The sequence below is a fragment of the Rhinichthys klamathensis genome, unplaced genomic scaffold (assembly GCF_029890125.1).
Source record: "Rhinichthys klamathensis goyatoka isolate OS25496 unplaced genomic scaffold, OSU_Roscu_1.1 h1tg000046l_1, whole genome shotgun sequence".
In the NCBI taxonomy this organism is placed as follows: Eukaryota; Metazoa; Chordata; class Actinopteri; order Cypriniformes; family Leuciscidae; genus Rhinichthys; species Rhinichthys klamathensis.
Genome location: NW_026606593.1, coordinates 717782 through 743223, shown reverse-complemented (window position 1 = coordinate 743223; position 25442 = coordinate 717782). Strand labels below are relative to the sequence as shown.

Sequence of the window (25442 nt, the reverse complement as noted above, 5' to 3'; positions counted from 1 at the left end):
AGCTGTTATGTTAAACATTATATTATATTTACATTGTGTAAATAATTGTATGTCAATGTATAAATAAAAGTTACATGCCATGTATTATTTGTTTCACCTTTTTCTTCAGTAAAAAAATATCAATTAAATATCAGTTGTTGTTGTTGTTGATGATGATGTAGTATAGATGCAGAAAACACCAAACACAGCAGCAGTAGACTACAGTGTGAAATAGATTATTTATTTTAAACTACAATACATCCAATAAAACATGATAATAATAATAATAAAACATCAGAGCAGACACATGGCATAACTGTTCTGGGCAGAGATGCAGATGATAATAATAATAATAATAATAAAGCATCAGAGCAGACACATGGCATAACTGTTCTGGGCAGAGATGCAGATGATAATAATAATAATAATAATAAAGCATCAGAGCAGACACATGGCATAACTGTTCTGGGCATAGATGCAGATGATAATAATAATAATAATAATAAAGCAATCAGAGCAGACACATGGTATAACTTCTGGGCAGAGATGCAGATGATAATAATAATAATAATAATAATAAAGCATCAGAGCAGACACATGGCATGACTGTTCTGGGCAGAGATGCAGATAATAATAATAATAATAAAGCATCAGAGCAGACACATGGCATAACTGTTCTGGGCGGAGATGCAGAACAGTGGTATGGATGCAGAACAGTGGCACAAACCACATCAATCACAGCAGACAGGCACATAGTATAGGGGCTCAGTACAGACATGCATGGATACATAACGCAGCAGCATGTGTGAAGTACCAACGTGGCGGCAACAGAGCCAGTGGCAGCAGCAGGTGAGCCAGCACCAACGGCAGTCCGGTATCTTGCATCGCAGTACGTAACTCCAAAGACAGTGACCACATTAATGAACATACCCACATGTCCAAAAGGCCTATATAACTTGTCAGTGCATAAAATCAGAACAGCACAAAGGCATGACAATGTGGTATACAGGTGTGAATGTGTTATTCAGGTGTGAATGGGACAGACATTGTTTTTTTTTCTTAAACCATATGATAGGCAGCTGACACACAGTATAGGCCTATATAACTTGTCAGTGCAAAGAATCAGAATAGTACAAAGGCATGGCAATGTTGTACAGGTGTGAATGGGATACACAAAGTTTTTTCAAGCATAGTCTCACTGTGCTGTAGAAGAGTTGTGGCAGGTGTGGACCAGTGTTTGTAGGAAGCCTCCACACCGCGGCAAGGTCCCGGTCCTTGTGGAGGGGAAAGTCAATGTCTTAAAAAAAAAAGCCTCAACACTGCCAACAACTATATACACCTGCCCCAGCGAGAATGCGAAATCAGTCCGGGGCTCGACCCTGGTCCTTGTCCTTCATCTCCCTCAGCCAGTCCTCCACACTCTTACCCGCCGCGGCGGCAGAGCAAAAATGTACATTGCCGTAGCGGGTGTGTCCGGTCTCCCTCCGCTTTGGCTGGCCGCATTTCCTGCACTTTTGTACTTGTGGCACGCCGGCCGGCTCTGCTCAGCCCTCTTCCTCCTCAGCCATTCAGTTTTGTACGCAGAGAGAGGCTGAGGAGGGGAAGCAGGAGCTGCTGCCTGCACTGCTTGTTGTCCTTGCTGTCCTGAGGGCCAGCGTGATGTGCGGCGGCCAGCGGCAGAGGGAGGACGTGTGGGGCTGGCGTTGTCCAAGGGAGCGTTGGTATGGGGAGCACCCTCACAGGCAGTGAGAGGTCCAGAAGGAGAGGCTGTGTTGCTCGAAAAGGTCCTGTTCTGTTGCCAGAAAACGATCCACCGCCGCTGCTGCTGGGCCTCGGCGCTGTCGCTGATGGTGGTCGTCCCTCTGCTGCAACGCCTGAAGTTAGCACAGTCCTCTCCTTCTCCCGCCTCGTCCTGGTGAACCTGAGAACGGATTTCAACGTAGTATTTTAGTTACATGTACAATTTTGAGAGCATGCCATTCAAGCATGTCATTACCATAACACTGGCCAAAGCATCAAACATACCACAGCGAGAGGGTCCTGGAGTTCAGCTCATAGAGCTGTATGGGCGCTCGAGTCATCAGCGTCTGGTGGCCCAGCACAAGGTCCCGGATGTGCTGGTACCGAAGCAGTATGCTGTCCCACCGCGACCTCCGGGCACCGCGCACACGGGTGCCCGAGGGGATCAAGCGGCAGAGCAGGGTGCATACTGCCTCTACCAGCCGGCTTGCGCTGGGACTGCTGGCAGGTCCAGAGGTCTGTCCGACCAGGCAGCTGCGGACAATGGACAAAAACAATGACAGACATGAGCATGATAATGGGCAACATTACATAAATCAGCTTGTTTGTACACCAGGGAAATGTATGATGAAAGTGTAGCCTTACCGTCTCAAGCTTTCCACACCAGGTATACTGGTGCGGCTTGGCTTTGCTGCCATGAAGCGCCCCCGAGCTGGCCTGTCCCTGTAGCGGGGAGGGTAAACTACTCGGGCCCTGTCGTACGGTGACAGGGCCTCGTAGAGCCTGATAAGCTCATCTACCCTCCCCTCGGAGAAGGCCGGGTCGTGACGCAACCCCACCAAGGCCGTGGCCAACTGGACCACTGTAGGTGTACCAAGTGAACAAAATTTACTGATGGCTTAATTTAAGAAATTTTCTATTGCGCTTCTGATTTGGCTGGGAGATTCTCTGATTTTGGGTGCGCAACAGTGAGTTTGTCCAGTAACTCTAGTTGGAATCTTCACCCCAAAATGGCGGCCGCGCTACCGAAGCGCCACCTAGTGGCTGTTACCAAAAAAAGCATCAGAGTTTCGCCTCTTGTTCTTCTATACTCTTTGGTAAAGGTACTCTGGGAAGACAATGTTATATCAGTACATCGTAATATTCTATTTATTTTTGTTTTACTCACTCACTCGATGACTCGGTCGGTGTCAGAGACAATTTAATTAATTAATTACATTTTTTATAAAAGGACTTTGGTTAGTTGACGGCTGCTATGACAAACGCTCGATAATCCGAGCTGTTGATTGGCCCAAAACGCTCGATAATCCGAGCTGCTGATTGGCCCAAAACGCTCGATAAACGCTCCATAATCCGAGCTGCTGATTGGCCCAAAACGCTCGATAAACGCTCGACAATCCGAGCTGCTGATTGGCCCAAAACGCTCGATAAACGCTCGACAATCCGAGCTGCTGATTGGCCCAAAACGCTCGATAAACGCTCGATAACCCGAGCTGCTGATTGGCCCAAAGCTGAAAACGCTCGATAAACGCTCGATTATCCGAGCTGCTGATTGGCCCAAAGCTGAAAACGCTCGATAAACGCTCGATTATCGGAGCTGCTGATTGGCCCAAAGCTGAAAACGCTCGATAAACGCTCGATTATCCGAGCTGCTGATTGGCCCAAAGCTGAAAACGCTCGATAAACGCTCGATTATCGGAGCTGCTGATTGGCCCAAAGCTGAAAACGCTCGATAAACGCTCGATTATCCGAGCTGCTGATTGGCCCAAAGCTGAAAACGCTCGATTATCCGAGCTGCTGATTGGCCCAAAGCTGAAAACGCTCGATAAACACTCGATTATCCGAGCTGCTGATTGGCCCAAAGCTGAAAACGCTCGATTATCCGAGCTGCTGATTGGCCCAAAGCTGAAAACGCTCGATAAACGCTCGATTATCCGAGCTGCTGATTGGCCCAAAGCTGAAAACGCTCGATAAACGCTCGATTATCCGAGCTGCTGATTGGCCCAAAGCTGAAAACGCTCGATAAACGCTCGATTATCCGAGCTGCTGATTGGCCCAAAGCTGAAAACGCTCGATTATCGGAGCTGCTGATTGGCCCAAAGCTGAAAACGCTCGATAAACGCTTGATTATCCGAGCTGCTGATTGGCCCAAAGCTGAAAACGCTCGATTATCCGAGCTGCTGATTGGCCCAAAGCTGAAAACGCTCGATAAACGCTCGAATATCCGAGCTGCTGATTGGCCCAAAGCTGAAAACGCTCGATAAACGCTCGATTATCCGAGCTGCTGATTGGCCCAAAGCTGAAAACGCTCGATAAACGCTTGATTATCCGAGCTGCTGATTGGCCCAAAGCTGAAAACGCTCGATAAACGCTTGATTATCCGAGCTGCTGATTGGCCCAAAGCTGAAAACGCTCGACAAACGCTCGATTACACTAACCGCTGTGTGGCCGTTCTTCTCTGTTCTTCAACATAAATTGTGAATATATGTGGATCCAAGAAGATATTTTTCCTCCTTTTTTTTTCTTCCTGTGTTAAATCCTACACTCTAAAGAATAATTCATACATTTACATCTATTTGGTACTTTCTGCAGTTATGCATACACTAAAATCAAAGCACTACGGCCATGCAAGGACGACTTTACGTGTGAGTACGACGTGTGAGTACATACACACAACTGGTAGTGTCCTGGAGTGCAAATCGGAATCACAAGGGCATCTTTCAGGTGAGCATCATCCAGACATGAATTAGAAAGTTTTAGTGAACACTTCATAACAGCATGCATAACAGGGAATATAACAACACGTACTTACAGTTTAAACAACCGTGATGTTTTGTTCTCTTTTAAAATGTTTGATTTTAAAACTCTGATATCATGTTTTATGTGTATAAATTATGTGTGGGCCCAAACTCTCTGACAGTGTGATCTGGGTTATGGGATGTAATTTTTATTAAAACCATTTTCATAAAAACATCTGTATTAAAGAGAAAAATATTGATAAACACGTAGGTCTATTTAAAATATAATTAAATAAGTACTTTGGGTGTCTTGTTCATTATATTTATTTTCATATGAAAGCAACAGAACTTAAATTACATCCAGTTTATTAGCAACACCGTGAATCCCGCGATATCCGCCTTTGATCTCGCAGGTGTCTGATGACTCGAGAGATCTGTCCGTCTTGCCTGTACTTTTTTCACTCCTCTCCTCACTGCAGCCGCCTACTCTCACATACATTTCAGGCGAGGCGAGGCAAGGCGCAGTAGCACATAGCACATGGCTACTTAACATTGATGCCTCAGAAAGCACATGGCTACTTAATATGCAAGTCCAAACACCCTGCCAAATTCGCCCCCAGATAATGCCAAATTCAGCAATTTGTCTAATTTAAGTAGTACACGCATCCCACAACCCCACAGATGAGCCCATTTGGGGTTTAAGGAGCATTCACCTGGAGTTCAGGGTTACTGTGTGCTCTCCCTGTGGCTCTGCTCTGGGGATGCACACTTGCACAGAAGGCCCACAGAGAAGATCCATCAGTTTCCGCGAGCCAGGGATTCGGTTCCACGTTCCACTTTCCCAGCGTTCTGATTGGCCCGTCCACCTGCTTGTCATTGGTCGCAGCGAAGTTCAACCCTTTGGTTAGAGTGCATCCACTGATCTATAGAATGAATAATGTCATTCTATGTAGATCAGTGAGTGCATCCCTATATGGTCATTATGTGAGGTTTGTCATTGGTCCTTCTCGAAAGTTCCACTAAGCCTGCATCCTGATTGGCCTGTGGGCGGGGCCGCTACCGAGTGCGTTTGACGAAGTGGGGGAGGTATTGCTCAACAGTAGGGCCTACTACGCAGTGCTTTGAACATTATAACCAGATTTTATTACGGATCAACTGATTTTTTAATAATTTGTTTGTTTGTGTGTGCTTCAAACGTGAATAACGCAAGAGGTAAGGGCGAACATATGTATGCATTTTTATTTTTCGTATTTACATTTAATCCAAATGTCATGGTTGAAATATGATCATGAACTTTAATGAAGCCATGGCTTTATTGATTTGTTTTCTAGAGTAAGGGCGGGAAAATGTGTGCCAACCGGGAATGAACAATTCACAAAATAGGTTATTTATACGATTTACTGAGCTGCGCCGCCCCGCAGCGCCGGCGCGTCCCTGCTCTCACGAGTCATGAATGGGTGATGGGAAGTTCGGATCATTTTACTGACTCTCTTGAGTCATGTCGTTTATTTAAGTGGCTTTAAATGTTATACTTTTAACAGGCAAATTCCCCGATCACATCCACCTACGCAATGTTGATCATATTCTGAATTAAGAAATCATAATGCAGTAAAAAAATTATTTACAGGGAACATAAATAATTACTTTACCTTCCGAGTCTTACGTTCATATGGGTGATCCGTTCATTGCGTCACGTGACATACGAAATGAACAGATCGTTCATTAATCCCCTGTCAGGGACTAATGCAGCAGGATGTCGAAACGAAATGAATTATTTGGTTGCGAATATCAAAAGAGACGACTTATAAAGGAGAAAGCACACCAACAACAGAGGGGTTCATTGTTGAAATATATTGATCCAAGTATTTGCAAGGATGACACGCCTTCAAGTCCACCACTGAACCACGAGACCGCTACCGCTAGCACAGCTAACGTTATCGAAATTTCTACAGCAGGTGCTAACATATCAGCCTGCTATCTACCGTCAAGTCCACCATCACCATCACCAGGTCAGGAGGAGATTGCTTACTCAGCCAGTGACATTGCTTCCCGTTACAGTGGCTTCAGGAGAACGCAGTTTCTCAAAGTTGAAACTAATAAAAACTACCTTCGCAGTAAGTTACAATGAAACAAGACGGACTTAATGGACTGGCAACAATCTCCATAGAACATGAACTGGCTCAGAGAATCGAAATAGAGGATGCAGTTAAGAGCTTTGCTGCGATGAAGGCCCGAAGGCCTGAAGCGAGCTTTATTTGCTCTTTAGTCGTTATTTAAGATGCTGAACCTTGCTGATGTATAATGGGCTATATAATAATATAATATAATGGGCTCGCGGACATTTCATTTGTGTGTGTTTTACGCACATTAGAAAATGGTGTAAAGAGATTTGGAAGCAACAGTAATTTAACGAGGTGAAATGTGATTATTTGGAAAAGTCCTGTCATGACTGCTTAAAGAAAAATGCCAGCAGGCATTTGCCTCCTGCATAAACTTTAATAGGTATTGTTGACATTTTGGGCACGCGCGCGTTGCGCACTATATTTGCGTTATAGGCCTATGGCCTATTGGTCTCTGTGTGTCGTTGCTGGTTTTCCGTTATATGTATATGGCATATATTGGTCTCTGTTATGGCATATATTGGTCTTTGTGTGTTGTTGCTGGTTTTGCGTTATATGGCATATATTGGTCTTTGTGTGTTGTTGCTGGTTTTGCGTTATATGGCATATATTGGTCTTTGTGTGTTGTTGCTGGTTTTGCGTTATATGGCATGTTGGTCTTTGTGTGTTGTTGCAATTACGTTGCAAATCCTGCACACATAACATACACATGAGATTCGTGGTGATCGATTTTTTTATTTTTTTTTTATGTTTTATGAAGTCTCAGAAATCTCAAACTGTATTTGTCCTTTTCACTCAATACGCTAACAATTGCAGAAAATAGTCATGAATGTTTAAACTGACGTTTGGAGAAATACAACGATTGACATGATATCCAGTCATATTTAGCCTAACGTTACATCTATAACGTTGAAGTACTTCAGTTTAGTTCAGCCGTACACAACCTTTCAGTCTCCACTCTAGCATAATATTGTTTTGAACATCGACTTGTATAATGTTTCTTGACAGTTTGATCTGTCAGATGATGCTCGAAAGGAGAAAGTTGTCCTGAATGCTGCGAAAAGCGTTTGTCCTGCAATTCCTCTCAATTACGAAGCAAGAAATTCATTTAGCCTATGTGAAGACATTTTTTGAAAAGTTTTGTTTGTGGTGAGTGAAAATTAAAATACACTTTAGGCTATAATTATTGTTTTCGCTCTGTGTTTTCAGGTACTAGAAAAATAATTCACCAAGAAAAACGACGCACATTTGTCAACCAAGACAGCTAAAACAACGCATGGTAAGTGAATTTCAACTACTTTTCACATTAGCGTTTAGTCTATATAAACATATTTGATAAATTCGTGTCGACATCTGCTAGTTTGAGTAGACTAAAAGGGAGCGAAGATTCAGAATGATCATTACGTGGCCAATACTGTCAGATTAAGAGACGGTTGATTAAAATCGCCTGAGGAAACATTAGAATGTTATGAAATCATTACAAATACTAAAAATATTGTTTTTGCTCGGAAACTAAATGTTTGTGTCGTGTTAAAGATGTAAACTCAGTAAGCTCCAGCGAGCCGCTCTGGCGCCAGACTGCAGTGCGGTGCTGCGCTCTAGCGTGGAGGCTGCGTACTGCACGCTTAAACACTGGATTTTTCACCTGAGACAGTGTACAGTATGAATATTTACAGTTAATTCATAATTAATAACTAATAATTAATAAAAATGAGGAACGCTTCACGAATTTGCGTGTCATCCTTGCGCAGGGGCCATGCTAATCTTCTCTGTATCGTTCCAATTTTAGTATATGTGCTGCCGAAGCAAGCACGAACTGAGAGAATCGAGGAGAGCTATTTATTGCCAGGACCCCCAGGTATGTGCTGCAGTGCTGGTAAGAGGATAAACCACTTATTCCACTCACTTGTGTCAAATGTGACTGTAAATCATGGTGATATGTACCTGTAAACCTATAAAAACCATGATATTTTCAAATCAGCAGTTATGTTTAGGTTTACCGTAGTATAATCTGAGCTCTCTCTAGTCTAGACCATATGCAAAGTAAGGACTGCCTCTACTAGTTTGGATAGGACGTCTCGGTGTGACGTAGAGACGCTCTTTGTCTTGCGTTACACGCCATCCCCCGCAGAATGCACAGAACTTCGCCCCGTCTGCGGGGGAGGGCGTTTAACACGAGACAAAGAGCTCCTCTCTGTGTCCCACCCATGGTCCCACCGAGACGTCCTATCCTATCGCAGCTAGTAGAGACAGTATAATCTGAGCCGTAGACTCTATGCAAAAGAAGCCTATCACATTTACAGTCACATTTGTTATAAGTGAGTAGAATAAGTGGTTTATCAACTTGCAACCACTAAACCACATCCCTTGGGGTCCTGACAGGCTTCTTTTGCACATGGTCTACTGCTCAAATCTGATATCCGCGTTTCTCACACAATAGGCTCAGAGACCAGGAAACTGTGGCAGTGAAAACACCGTGAAATGTCTAAGAATCACAAAACTCAGAGCAGCCACTAGAAAGATTTGGTCTGACGTCAGGCTCAACGGGGTTGTGCAACATACTTCCGTATTCAGGTCAAATAGGTTGCACCGCTTCCGGTTCAGGTCTTTTGTATGTGTTTCTATTACTTTAAAGATGCCTTTAAAGGAGCTACGAGGATGAGCATAACCGATGTCCATCGCATTTGCAGATTACATTCGGATATTAAAATTGAATAATACGCCAACACTAAAAATAACTAGCTAGGTTAGCTTAACTTAAAAGTCCATAAAAATCCATCACAGATATGCCAATGATGATGGTTAAATCAAAGGGGAGAAAGTACATGTTATGTAGAATATGACTAAAAATGAGCAATAGGGCCCACCAATCCCTGTCTAAACTTATTTGAAAAAGTAATGGGCCCGGAGCCATATATAGTCAGGGTAACCTGAGAGATACAATACAAATTGTTTCAAGTTTCAAATTCTGCTGTAAAGCAGCTTTAACAAGCCAATAGTGTCATTATACAGCTCAAGTGTGTTCTGTGTTTATTTGGTTCTGTTTAATAACGGTAAAGATAATCAATTGTGCATACATACTGTGTATACAATGTATTTGTGCACATACATGTACGTGTGAGTGCCGTGACAAACCCCTGTGTGCTCCACTGCTCACTGAACAAGCAAAAGACACAAGATAGTAGTGTTTTACATTTGATTTGTCATATCCATGTGTAGTTTGGTGTGTATAACGGTTTGTGTGCAGAGTTAGAGTTACTATGCAAAAACACCATTTTTAGAAGAGTTAAAATAGTTTTGAATGAAGTGTTTGCTTTTGCATTAGTGTGTGATATTTTGTGTGTAGAGTTTTGAGAAAAGGAGCCATAGTTTCAGAAATTCAAAAAGCATTTAAAAAAAATAAAATATAAAAAAAACTGTAGATAACACTCAAAAGACACTCACTTGCCGCCATCTAGTGGTGTAATGGTTTTCCAAGTTTTGCCATCACAGGGAATAAATTACGTTTTAAAATATTTTAAAACAGAAAAAACAAGTTATTATAAGTTGTAACAACATTTTACAATTACTGTTTCACAGTATTTTTGATCAAATAAATGCATCCTTGGAATAAAATGTCAAAAAGGCAACAACAAAAAAGTCAAAAAGTCACTCACTTGCACTGACCAAAAAGACACTCACTTGTCGCCATCTAGTGGCATAATTAAGTTTTCCCACTGTCTTAAAAATAACTCACCCTGAGAAATATTCAGTTTTACAAAAAAATAACAATTTACCACTTAGTGGTAAATTATACCGGTACCGATTCTGATGTTATACGAATAATGAATTTGCAAAGACCTTTAAACCGTTTTCAACATTTAGCACTAGTCATATTAAAGAAGACCATTGGCATTATTTGAGGTACGATCAGTCGGCGCTTTTTATTGTGTGATACTTTTACATCTTTTTTAAAGCTTTGTTCACTGCCAGTTTTCACTGGTAATTGTTCACTGCAATTATATTGACGAACGCGAGCAGGAAATTAACAAACAAAAAAAATCTCCTTTTGTTATTGATTGGAGAAACGAAGCTTTTCGAAGCGTTCGTAACGCCACACGCTGGTGTCTAACTATTTGTAACTAATTGTGTCTGTTAAGAGACGATTAACTGCTATTATTACTTTTAATTATACTAATGTCTACTTAAAACGTCTACAAATGTATAAAACTGATCAGAGATCAGGTAAACCCCATAGACACTTGTTCAATGTTTCGCCGCTGGGGGGCGATGATCAGCATGATTCATGAGTAGCCCCAGAGTGCAGTCTGGACGATGGGGCGGGGCGACACTTTTGGGCGGGGCGACACGTGTCGCTCCGCCCACACCTGATTTTATTGGCTTATAATACAGCACTCTTATTGGCGTAGATGCTTAAGGCATGAGCATGCGCATTCCATTATGTACGAGTCTGTGGTAGGAGTTTATGGATGAACTACGACGCTGTTTGGCCATAGCCTACTACAGAAATATTAAGTTATAACCATGGCGATTTCCTATTTCAGTAACGATCAATTGGATAATGTTTTGATGAATTTACGAATCAAGTTAGATGAAGTTCCTGTCAAAATGTATTCGTATAGCGCTCAATTCACATCGTTTCAAAGCAGCTTTACAAAAAGTAATATTGTAAGCTTTATAGGCTATAATATTGAGCAGTTTTAGGGCTAGGCGATATCACGAAATAGCCTATGTTGCTGATGATACACTGTTTGAGATTTAGCCTAGATACTATTGTATTTATTAATTTACCCTGGAGATAAAGTCAGTGCCACTTTTAGTGAGCAATGATCATGACGGCATGAAATTACTGGCATAGAAGGAGAGATAATTTCTATAGGCTGATTTAGGCTAGACAATATTTTTCCGCATTTCATGCAGGGCTCCGGAATTTTACATCATTCGTAAATGCTTCTTCGTTTTTCCATTAGGATCAGTGAATAAACACAAACTCGGGATTTTACACAAATGATGATAAAGCAAAACCACGGTGACAAATAAGACAATGATAGGCTTAGGCTACCAAATAGCATACAAGCCCTGGCCATTGGGGTTTGTGCGTAGGCTACAAAAGGAATAAAAACCGTGCACTGCTGAAATGTGAAAAAAAATATATATATATTTATTTACTAAAACAGATTTATTATGTCGATCTAGGCTATAGCAAATATTATTATTTATGTGCTCAAGAGCGTATTTAAGCAATATGCCTACATGTTTATCACTTCTCTGCTGGGTATTTTATTTATTTTATTATAGGCCTTATAATTGCACAGATTTACAGCAGTGTTTTTTTTATGGTTATGCAGCTAGCCTATATGTGAGTGTTAATATTTAAAACCATTTTTATCCCGTAGCCTATACTACGCAGATTAAAACATGGACACGTAATGCGGGGGTGGATAAATAAATTATAGGATTTTTATAATGTCGCAGTCACAGATAGTTGTAGCTAGCCTACATGTTAACCAGTTGACACTTATTAGAAAACATGAATTTTTTAAAACTATAACATAGGGCTTTACAGAACCATATAGGCCCTCATTTTATTAACAGGTAAACAACAATGAAACATGAGTTTGCCATTAAACATTTTATTTTGCACTTTGTAGCCTACCAAATAATGCACGCATTGGACAACATCTCGTTAAAAAATGAAACAAAAACGGTCGTGCTTTAAAAATTAAAATCAGCTGCTATTAGGCTACATTCTTATAGTGAATTATCATCCTTTGCGTAAAATCCCGAGTTTGTGCTGATCCACCGATCCTGATAGAAGTATAAAGAAGCCAAGTGAATGACGCGCTATAATGTAAAACATCTCACTGAAGTAGGCCTACAGGTGCTGTGTCACCAAGCGTTCGTTTTTAAACAATAACTTAATCAATTCTGTGTCTTAAGTACAATAAAACAGCAATAGATCTTAACTAAAATTACCATGGTAAACCGATAAGATAGCCATACGATTAAAGTATTTAATAGTTCTTTAATACGGCCAAATCATTCATAAAATCGTACTTAAAGGAATGCGCATGCTCAGACCTGAATCGTCTACACCAATAAGATTGCGGTATTATAAACCAATAAAATTGGGGGTGGGCGGAGCGACACGTGTCGCCCTGCCCAAAAGTGTCGCCCCGCCCCATCGTCCAGACTGCACTCTGGGGTACTACTGATTCATGGGTTCACATCGCCCCCCAGCGGTGAACATTGAAATGTTCGAAACAGTTATATGAAATCGCCCACGGGGAGGAGTCGGATCCAGATCCAACTCCTCCCACCTTACATTTACCTAAACCTAGTAGGGCTGTGAATCTTTGGGTAGGCAGCGAATCGATTCGATTCACGATTCATAGGTTTTCACGATTCAATTCGATTCAAGAACGATTTTTGCACATTCAGAAAGATTCGATTCAACGCGATTCACATTAAAATTCGATGCGATTCGATTAATTCGATTCTTAATTTTTTATATGCATTCATAGGATTATTTAAATGCTTCCCCCAATGGGTCTTAGTCAGGGTGTGAATTATACAGCTGCCTTCGGGGGTCAGAGTGGGAACCAAAAAAAAAACAACAACAACGACATTTTGTCTATTGTTAACGTTAGTTCATGTTAGTTTTTAATGAATCTATTATTATAAAAAATATTTCCAAAGCCTATAAATTAGCATTTGTAAAAATGTAAACCAAGATTTAAAAAGGCTTTAAAAGTATAGTTAGTTCATCATGCTAACTATTTTGTAGGAACACAACCTTAAAGTGTTCCTGGTACATTAAACATCCCTCCATTGTGAGACTAAAATACCATGAACTTTCCCAACTAAACCTTAACTAACGTTTCCTCATGGAATAGCTACTCTTTGTTCTCTTTATCCGACTGAACATTTTCCTTGTGATTCTGAAAGAAAAAACGCGCCGGCTGTCTACTTGTGCTATATTAACGATTACGAATGCAACTTTAATGCGCATCTGATTGATGGATTAACCACGCGCTCTTATTTCAGTGTAATTAATGTTGTAGTTATTTCATCAGTTCAGTTTAACGACATTAAGTTACATTTCATTCATCATTCATGATTAATCGGAAGCGTGTGCATTTTAGACACCTATTATACGTTTTCTCTTTCCATGTAATAAATGCGCACCCTTGAATAAGTGGGGTTTTACTTTAACTGCTCAGGACGGGTATGACCCATTTCTGTAAAACTTCAGTATCTTATCTTAAAGAAAATAACGGTGACGTTTCCACGCAACGAACGCGTTGTTTCATAGCAGTGCCCGCGCAATGATATGGCAGCTTTATCAATGGCTTGCTTTCTCGATAGAGAGCTGTCATCTGCTCATGTGAACACCAATGTCTGTCCTGAGGAGAGCTCAAACATGGACTGCTCAAAAATCTGTAGATGAGAGCTATATGGGACCGAGCGCGAGCGAAATCCAGTGAAAGATGGTAAGAGTGCAGCGAGTATGTGAGAGCTGTGAGGACGCGAAATGACGCCGCACAACGCCTCATTAATTCGCGCATGTAGTCATTTAATGTTTATATGTTTTAAAGCACTGAATCGATATAGAATCGCAAATTATTCGATTCTTAGCATTTTAAATCGAATATTGACCGAAATAAACGATTCACTATTCGAAATACATGTTTCAAGATCGATGCATATGCATCGTCAGGATTTGTAATCGATGCATCGAGAAAACGAATGAATCGTTACACCCCTAAAACCTAGGGCTGTGTTGAAAAAATCGATTCACCAATTCTGAATCGATTTTCATATTAATTTCTAAAGATCGATCCGTAACTCAGAGGATCGATTTAATAATAGGAACTTTAACTTGCCGGGAGATCCCTGTATGCGCATTGAAAGGCTTTCACTCAGCGCGCACACTGTTACAACAACGGGCTTTGAGTGAGTCATTCGTTCATTCAACGAACACGTTCAAAAAAGCTGATTCATTAAAAGAGATGTAATGAAACAAGGTGTTAATTATTTTTAACTTTGAGTTCCACTTTTCAAGGCTCAGCTGAGCAGCAATGCGTCGCATGGGTAACGCTGAAGCTGATGCTTCACTTATTAGAGACCAATATGGCATTGATTCAATTAATGTATTTATGGTAAATACCCGTGACGTGAACGCTAAAAGGATGATATGACAAATATTTCGCTTTCCTTTGACACGGCAACCTTTTTCACGAATACATATGACTTCAAAGACAGACGCAGGTAATCGCACGCGCTCTGCCGATCTCTCTCATTCACTGTCTGTGCGAAGCCTCTGTAGGCTACACATCACCACGATAAACGGTCTTGTTTGTTATCATTATGAACTTGTTTAACATTCAATACACATGCATGAAGTTCAAAACAAGCAGTTAAATGTCTATAATAGCCTAATAGTATCAATATGTTGCATAACTACAGTCCTGTAGTTCAGGTAACAGCTGGAAAAAAACTCATATCTAAATCTCGAAAATCGGATCGGATCGAATCGAATAATGATAATCGATTCAAGATCTTGAGAATCGGAATCGAATCGATTCTTGAAATTTGAATTGAAACCCAGCTCTACTAAAACCTAGCCATCTCTGCCCCCTGATCCCTAAACCCACCCCTAATCCTACCCATCTCCACCCCTTGGATCTTGATCTTGATCTCATGTACTGCATTGAGGTGCTACTGTGACTTGGGCAGTTTGATACACGCTCCGAACCACTGATTCGAAACAAAAGATTCGTAAATGTTTCGAAGCTTCATGAAGCAGTGATTCAAAATCGACCATCACTACCTGTAGGACGCGAGTGAAGCCTGCAAGGAAAGTAAAGGAGGAATCGAAGGAAAGCTTATACATTGGAATACTTGATCACTCGAGCGTCACTTCACAGCGTCATCAGCAGCGCTCAAAGAATCTGCCCTTGTGTTGTTGCTATGTAGTTATTTAAGAAATTCATAACAAATAATAATAAAGCAAGATACCCTGTAAAAAATAATAAAGCAAGATACCCTGTCTAAATATGTGAGATGTGTGGTTTATTTAAACTGCAAAGGTAAAGTATAAATAAAAATTATTGTGACAGATGTGAAGGGGGAGGAAAATTTATATGTGCGTCAGGTTTCTCGACAAGAAGGACTTCCGCATAGGACTCGCTCATAACTCCTCTGGACGCATCCTCACCAAAGAGTATAGAAGTACTCTTGGTACTTCTATACTCTTTGGGTGCTTCTCATTTCTTATTTGTGCATCCTCGTTTCCTTTCCTCGCTTCCTTTCCTGGCGTCTCAGCTCCACCCCCTGCAGGATGCGAGGGAAGGCTGCAAGGAAAGAAAATGAGGACGGAGGAATCGAAGGAAAGTTTTTTTATACATTGGAATACTTGATCACTCGAGCGTCACTTCACTGCGTCATCAGCAGCGCTCAAAGTATCTGCCCTTATGTTGATGAAGTTTGGCTATTTAAGAAATTCATAATAAATAATAATAAAGCAAGATACCTTGTTGAAATATGTGAGTTGTGTGGTTTATGTAAACTGCAATGGTAAAGTATAAATTAAAATGATTGTGACCGACGTGAAGGGGGAGGAGAATTGATACGTGCGTCACGTTTCGTCGATAAAACACTTCCGCAAAGCATACAACTGTGCATCCTCGCTCATAGCTCCTCTGGAAGCTCCTCACTCCTCGATCCTCGCCTCCTCACGGTGCAATTAGAGAATTGAGATGTCCTTCAAGATGGCTGAGCTCGATCGGTTTCCAGGCCATAAGGATGGAGGACGGAGGAGTGAGGAAAAGAGGAGGGATATTGAGAAGGAGCCGATTTTCGGTTCCACATAGTTCCGTATGTTCCACGTTCCCAGCGTTGCTTGCCATTGGTCGCAGCGAAGTACCACTTTAAAAAAGTGCATCCCTATATGGTCATGACGTGAGGTTTGTCATTGGTCCTTCTCGAAAGTTCCACTAAGCCTGCATCCTGATTGGCCCGTGGGCGGGGGCCAATGCAGTATATGTACAGTAAATAATGTACAATATTTTGAACATTTTGACCAGATTTTATCAACTGATTTTAAAAAAATAATTTGTTTAAAAAAATGTTTGTGCTTCAAACGTGCATAAAGTAAGAGGTAAGGGCGAACACCTGTTTGCATTTTTATTTTTCGTATTCACACGTACTCCAAAATGTCATGGTTGAAATATGATCATGAATATTAATATGAATCAATGGCTTTGTCGTGTTGATTTATGTTCTTGATCTATAGTTACTGTGTTAAAAACCATGGTTAATTTTCCGCAGTTCTGCGTGGTTTTGTAAGATTTTTTGTGCCTCAAATTAATATTTTCAAAAAATTAAAGCATAATGCCTTTTACTTAGTAGCCTAGTTAAGCAATGGTAAGTTCGTGGTTACAGTACTGTTGCCGTACTGTGTTATTTTAATACACAATAGTTAATACACTCTCAATAGTTACTTTAGTAAAACTATGATTCATTTTTGGAAGGCTGTGTGGTTGTCTATGTGCCTCTTATTATTTGATTATTATTTGCATTAAAGTATTCAAATCGATTCACATTTATTTGTGTAGCGCTTTTCACTATACACATCGTGAAACGCAGCTTTACAGAAAATGCAAGTGTCTAGATTACAAGATATTTTATTTATATATATATACAAGATATTATCTGTTATCAGAGGTGACTGTCATAATAATGTCCATGTCAAAAATGTACAGTTATTATCAATACATTGTATTATCAATGTAGAATAATACAAATCATGCAGTTAGCAAACATCATGTATTCATTTAGGCAGAAGCAATGAGCTTTCTAAAGCAATTATTACAGGTTTTGATCATTCATAATGATTACAATATAAAGAATATTTGACAGTTTTGATTTGATTGTCATTTGTGTGTGTCTTGTAGAAAATGGATTTCAATCCTCAGTTTCAAAGAGAGCCCACTGGTGAGCTCACCCTTAAGCCCTCTTCTGAGGCAGCGGCCCTCGAGAAATCCTACTCCGGGCCGCTCATGGCCTGCTATAAGGGTGAAGGAGGAGGCCATCGCTCGTGTGTCAGCACAAGGAGGTGACGCATCAAGTCACCAGCTCGTGCTGAGCGAGAGCGCCCTGCAGTTCGGCCAGTACCGGGGTAAATCCTTAAAATGGTTGCTATCCAATGATATTGGATATGCATCCATGGTGCTGGCCGTCCATCAACGGGAGCTTGAGGGAGGAGACACCACCCAGTCTGCCATCCTGGGGAACAAGGATGCCTTGCATCAGCGAGCGGCGGGTTCGAGAGGGCACTGGCACACCAGCCCAGGAAGACCTGATGCGAGTAGGCTTCGGCAAATTTGCCAGCATGTCCTTCAAGGACCTTTATGTGGCAGTGGATCGGGACAGAAAAGGGTATGGTTTACATGTCTAACAGAGGATGCAATCAGTTAAGAATTTGGTGTGTTGGGGCTTGATTTAATTGTGTGTGTGTCCCTCCTTTTCAGCTTCACCAAGTGTGTTAGGAAACAGGAAGCCAGACCGGGTACCAAAAATGGATGCTCTGCAGGTCTACATAAGGAGAAGAGATGCTGAGAGGATGGCATCAGCGCCTCCAGGCATGAATCTCACTTATCTTCATTTGTTTGTTTTTGGATTTCATCTTGTAATTCAGCTGACTTGAGCTAAATAATGACACTTATGTCAGTGAGGCGGGTGCTGAATTTACACGGCTGGTATTTTCTGGCAACAGAATACCTGGAGTATTTCAGCGCTTCCACAGGAAGCTGGCCGCGTGGTCCTATGACATCCTGGACCAGCTGGATCCGGCTCAACGCAGGATGTTCCCAGCCATCCTCACTTACCGGTGAGTCATGAAAAAATTATTCTACCTATCTGAAAGTGCCTATGCGTAGTTCTTACCTAATGTTCAAACATTTTTTAAGCGGTTTCTTAAACGAAACAAAAGTGGGGCTACCTCTAATTTCCGTTGGCATACTGTTGCAATTTGTGCAGCCTTTAGGACGTTTTGTGCAAAAGTTGACTTTCTAAATTGTACTTCACAATCCCCCCCGAGTAATTGACCTAGTCCTAGTCTCGCTGTTTCTCTTTTTGATAAAATCCCCCAGGGGTGGTGGTGGGGCCGTTCCATTCATTGATCTATATACAGGTCCTTCTAAAAAAAATTAGCATATTGTGATAAAGTTCATTATTTTCCATAATGTATTGATAAAAATTAAACTTTCATATATTTTAGATTCATTGCACACCAACTGAAATATTTCAGGTCTTTTATTGTTTTAATACTGATGATTTTGGCATACAGCTCATGGAAACCCAAAATTCCTATCTCAAAAAATTTGCATATCATGAAAAGGGTCTCTAAACTAATCATCTGAATCAACTAATTAACTCTAAACACCTGCAAAAGATTCTTGAGGCTTTTAAAAACTCCCAGCCTGTTTCATTACTCAAAACCGCAATCATGGGTAAGACTGCTGACCTGACTGCTGTCCAGAAGGCCATCATTGACACCCCAGGGTTTCCGCGGGGTTGTAAAAGGTAGTGAAAGGTAGTAAATTAAATTATGCCAAATTAAGGCCAGTAAAAAGTAGTAAACGTCATCTGACGAGGTAGTAAATTTTCGAACCCCCATCCAACTAGGCCAATGAGTTTCAATTTGTGTTAAGTGCAGGACTTTGTTCTAAAATTCGCGTGGATTTATTTATATGTTGCGAGTAGGACCTGAGCGATATCATGTGACGTGGTGTTTGTTCGTTCGCGCGCGCTGAAACAAACTGGGTACCCGGCTGGCCTGGCTTGCTGCCCAACCTGTTCGCGATTTCGCTTCTATTTCAGTCATCAGTCGGCCGCCAAAGCCATATTTGATCGGTGAGTAGCCTAATGTAGACGACTGACTGCTGCGTTTGTGACAGGGTGCATGTTAACTGAAAGAAGGAACAGAGAGAGAGCCCCGGCTGCGCGCGCCCACTCAATTCACTCTTGCTCTCTCTCCCTCGCTCATATTACTCAAAATCAATTGACACGACGGAAGTTTCTCGTGGCGCAATTGGAAATTTATTTCCCGCTGTGTGTGAATTGTGATAAAAAAACGTTGCCTTATCTTCTCTGAAAAGCGTTCCCCACATTCAGCTGACATAACCACACTTTCAATAAACGGAAAAATCTATCCTAAAAAAAAACTATTTGTTGACACAAATTTTGTGCGATGTCCTAACTGATGAGATAACCACACAATGCGTACACGTCCGCTAATGACGCGTCACTTTAATGAATGGTTAAAACAACTGATCTGTCCCCACGGGACTTCTGAATCGGTAACACAATATGGTTCCATTTATTAAAATCTAGTTAACTACATTAGTTAACATGAACTATTATAAAACTGCACGTCTACATCATTAATTAATCTTTCTTAATGTCAATTTCACCATATAGCCTACATTATTGAAATCAAAAGTTGTATTTGTTAACATTAGTTAATGCACTGTGAAGTAACATGAACAAACAATTCATGTATGTTGTAAACTACGTAGTATTTTCAGGTTATTTATATTATAATGTGTAGAAACATTGCCTAAAAAAATAATTTAGTTTAGTGAGGTGAAACCCGAAAAAAAGTGCAAAGCAAGTTATCTTCTAGCAGCAATTTTTATTTATTTAATTACAACAACAAAAAATGTATCTGGCAGCTAATTCTATTAAATTTTACAGTAGGCTATATGGTAGAAAATTAGACTTAAAGGTGCTCTACGTAACTTTTAGCGGCCTCTAGTGGTGAAGTTTCAGATTGCAACCAAATTTTACAAGAGCGCTCGTGCTCGAACTCATAGACAATACCGTCTATTCAGGGCTCCAGACTGCGACCAAATGGTTGCATTTTGCGACTAAAATTTGAGAGTGTGCGACTGAATTTTACATCCAGTCGCACATGTGCGACCAGTAAATTTGCCTCACGTTAAACGCATGATTAAGCGTGGAAGGGTCGGGTCAATGAATCCGGAATGAGTGAGTGTGACAAGAATAGAGAGCGCGCGTGTCTGTGGGAAGGAGACGGAGACAAATATCACAAGCTGCGTCTGAGCAATGAGCGATCTATCGACGTTACCAAGCAGCGAATGCAAACAAAATGAAAGTGGAACGAAAATACGCTACTCATTTATGCTTCACGGACCGTTAATTATTCCGGACCAATAATAGACAGAGCAGCGCATAGCCTTTCTTATGTATATCAATGGAGCAGCGCCCCGAACCATTGACAGTAAAATAAAGACCCGAACTTGCCAGTCGCGGGCCGATCTCGCTCACGCGACACTGTTAGGAGATCCAGTGAAGAAATCCATTGAATTCGCCTCAGAATTAATAACATCATCGCTACGAGATCCAGTGAGAAACATTCCGATTCCGCGCAGAGTTCTGTTATAAACCATAGATATCAGATCAAACAGTGCTGACGTGGAAACCAGGAGAAAAACTTATAGAAGGCTTTCAGTCCACAAATCAGCAATATTCACCATGGATTTAGGCTAATGTAGTAAGTAACTAACCATAAATATGATAATGTGACAGAAATAGTCAAACGCAGCCTACACATCTTTTCTAGCACTTCAAAACTATAATATCATATTTAAATGCTTTTTTTAATTTCTTTTTTGTGATGACCAACACATTTTTTGTTCATCCTTCAAAGATTGTCCTAAAACTAAAAATTTTAAGATGTTGGATAACTCTTATTTAAACACTTATTTAAAAAAAAAATACCATTGTAAACAGTAGGATGTTTATTGGCTATGTTCACTCCTTAATATACATTTTTTCACTCCTTTTGTTTTTTAATTAATATTAAGACATTATGAATGATAATAATAACAAAAGTTAATTTCATCTACACCCTAAATTAAGCTTAGTGATTTATTGTCAGCCCCAGTGCTACCAGAATTTTTCTTTTTGTAGAACTCAGTGTGAGTTCTCATTTGAGGTTATGCTGCCCTCAAATTTGAGTCTGGAGCCCTGTGAACTTAAAATAAAACTGCATATCGTAATATCTGTACGTTAAGTCTCTTTATTATTAAAGAATTTGTCAGTATTACAGTTATTTTGGGGGAAATTTGAATAATTGCATTGCAAGCTGATTTAAGGTGTGCCCCTAAATTTTCTGCTTGTGCTCCTAAAATTCAGTCAGGGGCAACAGCGCTCCTAGTAAAAAAAGTTAGTCTGGAGCCCTGCGTCTATTACGCAAATATCTCGGAGAATACTAGACGGATTCGGCGAGCACTGAGCTCGTTGGGACCATCTAGTCGAGCTGAAAAGAACCATATAAGTTCCATAGTTTTTGGTGGTGTTTTCGCGGAGATATTAGCAGAAAACCATCGGGCGCGCTGCAAAATTCCGGACGCCGGTGACGTCACGATCTCAGAAGAAAATCGCTCGTATCTCTGGAACGCAAAGACCCAGAGAGCTCAAATTCGGGGGAGGAGGTCCCAGGGGAACCCTTGCCCCAACGCTAGAGTGGCGGGCCTCGGGGATGCCCCCTACCGGATCGCCGTTCGCTGGGACCCCCGATTTCGAACGGCTATAACTCGGGGAGCCGGGCGAGTTGGACCTCGGGGATGGGCTCGTTCGAAAGGCCCCGTCCAGCACTACGAACGATTAGAGTCTTGGGAATATTGATCAAAGATTGACTGAGATATAAGCCGAAAAACGTGCGCCTTTAACCGGACGTAACTCCCTGACCGTCTACAATAGACTGTATATAAGGAGAGAGGCTCGGGAGCGCGCATGCATGTCACATCCGTTGGATTTCGCGGTAAATCCGACCCGGAGACTTCACATAGAAATAGGAATACTGGCCTTCAGAGGTAATAGCAAAACTCTACAAGTGGATCATTTTAATGTGTGATTACAACCCCTTCACACACAGGCAATAAAAAAAGGATTCATTTTAGTAGAAAAGTTACATAGAGCACCTTTAAATAAACTTTTAAAATAAACTTTTTAATGCTTCGTTTTTATTCTACTTTTTGATATTGATATGATTATACCAAAACAATTATCAGGTCCAGCAAAGAAGAAAGCTATGAAATCAAGTGGTAAAATCAAAGCTTAAAAAAAAAAAAAAAACGGGCAAGAAAGGATAAGTGTCTGTCGGCCACCACCGAAGACATGGCTGTTAAGTGTCATTTGTTTTTAAGTGCCATGGTTATTATTCACCTAATTAGGGCTAAGGGTTAACGTAATGGTTAGGATAACTCAAGGGCTAGGGTTTAAGGGGTCATATAATGCCATTTTTGTACAAGTTAATATGAATCTTTAGGGTCTAAATGAAAACTTTGTAATATACTTTTATTAAAAATTCTCATTAGTATTTTAAGAAAACACTAATTTTACCAGCTCAAAAATAGCTCTGTTTTCAGCACGCCGTTTCAGTGCACATGCCTTTAAATGATAATGAGCTTTGGTCACCCCGCCTCTCTGCGTACACAGTTTTTAATAACACAATAACCATAACACGTTGTTCATTATAAACGTGGGATTGTGAATTATATTGAGAACATTGTAACGTTACATAGAGTACATGTCGTGTTGGTAGTAAAAAATATTGTGGAGGTAGTAAAAAAGGTATTAAAAGGTAGTAAATTCATCTCTATGATTCCTGCATGTACCCTGCACCCTCAAGCAAGAGGGTAGGACACAGAAAGAAATTTCTGAACAAATAGGCTGTTCCCAGAGTGCTGTATCAAGGCACCTCAGTGGGAAGTCTGTGGGAAGGAAAAAGTGTGGCAAAAAAACGCTGCACAACGAGAAGAGGTGACCGGACCCTGAGGAAGATTGTGGAGAAGGACCAATTCCAGACCTTGGGGAACCTGCGGAAGCAGTGGACTGAGTCTGGAGTAGAAACATCCAGAGCCACCGTGCACAGGCGTGTGCAGGAAATGGGCTACAGGTGCCGCATTCCCCAGGTCAAGCCACTTTTGAACCAGAAACAGTGGCAGAAGCGCCTGACCTGGGCTACAGAGAAGCAGCACTGGACTGTTGCTCAGTTTTGCATGTCATTCGGAAATCAAGGTGCCAGAGTCTGGAGGAAGACTGGGGAGAAGGAAATGCCCAAATGCCTGAAGTCCAGTGTCAAGTACCCACAGTCAGTGATGGTCTGGGGTGCCATGTCAGCTGCTGGTGTTGGTCCACTGTGTTTTATCAAGGGCAGGGTCAATGCAGCTAGCTATCAGGAGATTTTGGAGCACTTCATGCTTCCATCTGCTGAAAAGCTTTATGGAGATGAATATTTCATTTTTCAGCACGACCTGGCACCTGCTCACAGTGCCAAAACCACTGGTAAATGGTTTACTGACCATGGTATTACTGTGCTCAATTGGCCTGCCAACTCTCCTGACCTGAACCCCATAGACAATCTGTGGGATATTGTGAAGAGAAAGTTGAGAGACGCAAGACCCAACACTCTGCAGTGTTTCCCCTACCATTGTTTTGGGGGGGCGGCCCGCCCCCCCAAAACGACCCCCCGCCCCCCCCTAAATTGCTGACGAAATCCAGTCATAAAGAAATTTACTGTATAATGCGGAATTTCATGGAATTTGTCAATCTTTTGAGGAATAAATAGAAAGCAGTTCAGTATACACTTGAAATCAAATCGCGATGTAGACAAGTGTGTGTGGATATTAAACCACAAAGACAATTTAAATACGAATCCTGCTTGTTCTGTGTGAATGAATGGTGCAGCCGACGCGCAGTTTCATTTACCACACACACACACACACACACACTGAAGCACGTGTGACGCTTGCGCTGTTTTTTTTGCCCATATGAAGACACAAATGCATAAACTTCCTCTCCAGGCTCTAGATCCACTCCGAAAGTCACTTCGTGATCATTTAACCGCTTCATTTGAGAAAAACTATCATTATGACATAAACACACAAACTCAAAAGGTCTTCACGGCAACTCGTCAAAATAAAAGTTCGGTTTAACTTGACAGAAATATATTACCGTTGTACAGTAGAATTTAGATATGTCCCGATGTAATAATACACTAACACAGATCCAAATAAATTATCATCAAAACTGAATTTAAGGAATAATCCATGTTTTAATTTTAACAGTAAAGCTCATTGTGCAGCACGTTATTTGACAAAAAGTTTATTTAATTTCATATGATTAAAATTGATGATAAATGATACAATTTGTGTTTTATGTCTTCATTTTATTACCAGAAAAAACACAACACAGAATTAGTGTGAAATTTTTTTTTATATATTTTTTTTAAATGTTGTATACGTTTTAGGGATGCACCGATGTGAAAATTTTGGCCGATACCGATAACCGATATTAATATTGCTGTTATGGCCGATACCGATATTTACCGATGTCGATATCTCTATATAGAAAACACATTTTTATGATAATCAAATAAAGAGCTTTTTTCCAAAACACATTTTTATTTTTTATTTTCAGAAATGACTGATATTGGGCACCTTTACCTGTGTGCAAAATATGTCATCAGATTTTCAAAAGAAAAAATAAATATTTATATAAACATTTTTTTTAATAAAGGATACAAGTCCTGAATTCACACTATGAATAAGCCAACCCTGAGTATTCTCAAATCTCAATAAACATCTAACTCACTTGAGACAAAGTTACTGTATTCTGTGAACATTGTACAACAGTTCAAAACTTTAAAGTACAGTAGTAGGCCTTAAATGGCCAAAGCCAAAAGTATTGAAAGGTAAAATGTGAAAATGGAGCCAGAACAAACTGGACTGAACAGACACTGGCTTTTGCAGTCTTCTGAACTGTAAGTACA

At 40.8% G+C, this 25442-nt stretch overlaps 1 non-coding gene across 1 annotated transcript; it reads right to left on the bottom strand.

Moving 5' to 3' along the window:
* Positions 1 to 8283: 8283 nt before the first annotated feature.
* LOC130082553 (U6 spliceosomal RNA) lies at positions 8284 to 8390 on the bottom strand. The gene has a single exon (XR_008806782.1). It is a non-coding gene; the product is annotated as a U6 spliceosomal RNA (small nuclear RNA).
* Between the last annotated feature and the right edge of the window lie 17052 nt (positions 8391 to 25442).